The sequence below is a fragment of the Marmota monax genome, unplaced genomic scaffold (genome assembly GCF_021218885.2).
Source record: "Marmota monax isolate L192 unplaced genomic scaffold, Marmota_monax_Labrador192_F-V1.1 WCK01_AAM20220418_F8-fsc00012, whole genome shotgun sequence".
Taxonomy (NCBI): domain Eukaryota; kingdom Metazoa; phylum Chordata; class Mammalia; order Rodentia; family Sciuridae; genus Marmota; species Marmota monax.
This window is the reverse complement of record NW_026695227.1, coordinates 34,997,630-35,000,977: the sequence shown is the minus strand read 5'-3', so window position 1 is coordinate 35,000,977 and position 3,348 is coordinate 34,997,630.

The window sequence follows — 3,348 nt, the reverse complement described above, 5'->3', positions numbered from 1 at the left end:
CGCCGCCGCCGCGCGCTGCCAGAGCCGCCTCCTCTCCTCTCTCCTCCTCCGCCGGCCGGGTCCCCCCTCCCTCTGCTCCCCTCCCTTCTCGGCCTGCCCGCGCGCCCGTCTCTCACTCCGCGCAGCCACTCCTCCCCCTCCCAAAGGAACAACTGGAAACCGGGGGCACACACAGAAGTGCCCCAGGGCGAGCGCGCGCGCACGGGCACCCGGCACCAGTGGCTGCGGCGTGTGCCCTGAGCGGGTGAATGTGAGTGCGTGTTTACAGAGTGCAGCGCAGGCGGCGGGCAGGACGGTGTGGGTGATTGTGTGGGTTCCCTCTGTGTTTGTTTGGAGTTTCTGTGTGTGTGCATATGTGGTTTCATGTATCCACGAGTGCCCAACTGCCTGTGTGTCCCATGTGAGAGGGACTGGTAGAGGAGAAGCCCATAATCTCCCCACTGAGGTACCGGGACAAGGGTTGCGCAAGTTACCTACCATCAGAACCCAGAAAGACCAGACCCCAACCGTGCTTCTGTCTTTGAAGGGAAAAGTTCAAGGTCCACTCTGAGCTGTGGACAAGGTCCACACCTCCACTGGCCTCCCTCAGCTTGGTCTCCCTGACCTGTCTCTCCATTGCTGTGGCCTGCCCCTAAGGTGTCTCTAGCCATCTTGCCTGACCTGTGGAAATTTCTCCAAATTTAAAGCTCTCCAGAGTAGGCAGCCCCACATCTTGCCTGACTACATAATAACGGCACACTGCCGGGAAATCACTCCTGAGAGCTTGCCTCAACCCAGGCTGCAGCGTTCCAGCTCATTTCCTCTTATTCTGTCTTCAGAAAGAAATCTAAGGGCTAAAGGCCCAGCACAAATCAGACTAGCTGCTTAACAAATTTTTGTGGAATCAGGGAATGGAATTTGAACTCAAGACCCTGTGACAGGGCTAAACCTCTTCCATCCAACTGAGTACTACCTGGGATTCCTGCAGAAACCACCTCTCTTTCTTAGTATTGTTCTCCCCTAATGACCATCTGCATGGAAACTCAATGTAAACAGAAAGTGGAGACTATTCACTACCTGCTGCATTCAAAATAGGTCCCTGTTCCAGAAGGATCTCTCAATATTTCTTGTTAAGATGTGGCCCCTAATCCAGGATCCCAAAAATTGACTTTTAATTGCAAGAACTCTGGAGGTTGGAAGGAGAGGTAATCAGGAAAAAAGTATTTATTCTAAATATCAGGTGGAGATTCCTTCCCCCTTTCTCAGGCAAAGGAAAAGAAAAGAACAAAGGTGAAGTGGTAGCTGAAGAAAAAGATGGACTGTCCCAGCTGAGACTCTCAACATAAAAGAATTGCCAACTTAGGTCAGGGCTTCAGATCTGGCAGAAGCAGCTCCCAGGAAGTACAGAGGCAGAGGGAGAGGGGAAAAGTCAGAGATGGAGAAAAGTGTGAAAAGAATCTTGGGATTTCCCCTCTGTCCATCTAACTTCAGCACATATCCCACGTCTCTCCTGCCAGAGTTAACAGTTGCAACCAAGAAACAGCTACATCTAAGTCACACACTCCTCCACAATCCAGTTCTCAAAATTTCAGAGCAATCTCCTTTGTAAAATCAATTGAAAGAGGAATGGGCTGGAAATTTTTTAAAAAGACTGTAAATTGGGATTAGAGCTAAAGAGTTCTAATTAGGAAATTAGGATTAGAACTAAGGAGCTCCCTATTTAGGTAGGTATTTAACATGGTTAAAGGCAGAAAACAGTACTTCCAGAGAGATCCCTCAACATTCCTTATCAACACAGTGGCACTTCTGGTTCTCCCAGGACCCCAACTCCTAACCAATTTTAAGAAACAGGTCGTTTGTAAAAGAGACTTTGGAGTCAGTCCATCTCATTTTTTTCACTTAATAAATGGAAAACTGAGATCAGAAAAATTGTATAGTCCCACAGAGTCGGTGACAAAGCCAAAGCCAGGTCTTTTATGCTTCTTCTAATGCCTTTTCCCACACTGTGGCCTTTCACTTTTAGTCATCAGTCCTGGTGTTTAGCCTCAACCCCATTACTCTTGTGGCAATCCAATCCCACTTCTGCTTTATCGAACCTCTAAAGAGAGAATAGTGTATAGTTCCATTCATAGACTCAAAAGACAACTCTCCTCTCCCTGCCTTTTTCTCTTGGCCCCCACCCCCACCTTTCCCAGGTTCCTTCTACCCAACCTCAGTCCTCTCCTTTTCAGCTTCTGAACTGCCCCTACCCTCTTGGAAACCCTGCCTCCTCGCCTCCCTAACCCCATAGTCCCTTCTAACAAGCTCAGAGTTTGATAGAGACCAAAAATGATGCTTTGGCAGCAGGTGACGGATGGATGTGATCTGCCTCCTACAGGAATGCTATTTAAAGGGGCAGCCCCACAATCCTCTTTTTCCAAAGTGACAAGAGAAAAGCCTGCTCCTCAATCTCTCCAGTGCTGCAAACTCAGCTCAAGTTAACTTCTGACTTCCTCAACCTGCAACCTGGCCTGCTGCTCCTGCTTCCTATTCAGGTGGGAGGGAGAGTACTTGACAACTCACTGAGGTGTGGGGGCTGAGGGGGGACTCATCTTCATCTCCTTTGATGACAGGTACTTGGGGAAAGCAGGAGGCCCTGTGGGGAGGAGGATTGAAGAATGTTCTTCCCCCAACAACGTGAGTACATTTCAACCATGTGCCAGCTTCTTCTCAAAGTCAAACTTTGTTGCAGAAGAACTCATGCAGGCATGAGGATCTTAAGCAAAGGAAGCCTTGTCCCTACCTGGGACCTTCCTCTCTCCTGGGTCCTGGTGCTCAAAATACAGTTGTTCCCTTCCTGCAGAGCAAAAGTGCCAAAGGGCAAGATGCCTTGCATCTTCTGCCCCTTGAGTTTGCCCTCCCAGCCTGCCCACAGGATTGAATCCAGAGAGGAAGAGGCAGTGTCTCTGTTGCCCAAAGGGAAGAGAGCGGCTTGGCAAGCCTCTCCGCCAAGCCTGCTGGAGGAGTAATTCCATCTCACTGCTGCAAACAAGTTAATGGAGACTTTAATGAAAACGCGCACTAATGAAAATGCTGAGGCTAGAACCTACGCTCTGCCTGCAAAACAAAACAATTGGGGTCAGAGCTTCTCCTGATCATCATTCCTCACTTCTTCTGTGGCCTAAGTAAGCAAGCCGGGGATCTGAGAGCAAAAAAAGCAGTTCAGAGTTGATTGTGTCTAGGTTGTAAGAAGTCGGACACCATCCTGGTCAAGGAAGCAGACTTCCTGAAATGCCGATGGGTCCTGTTTTCCCTAGCTGTCTGTCCCTTCACTCTGGACAGTCACTCTTTTGGGAGGGGGAAGTACTGGAGATTGAACTCAGGGGCACT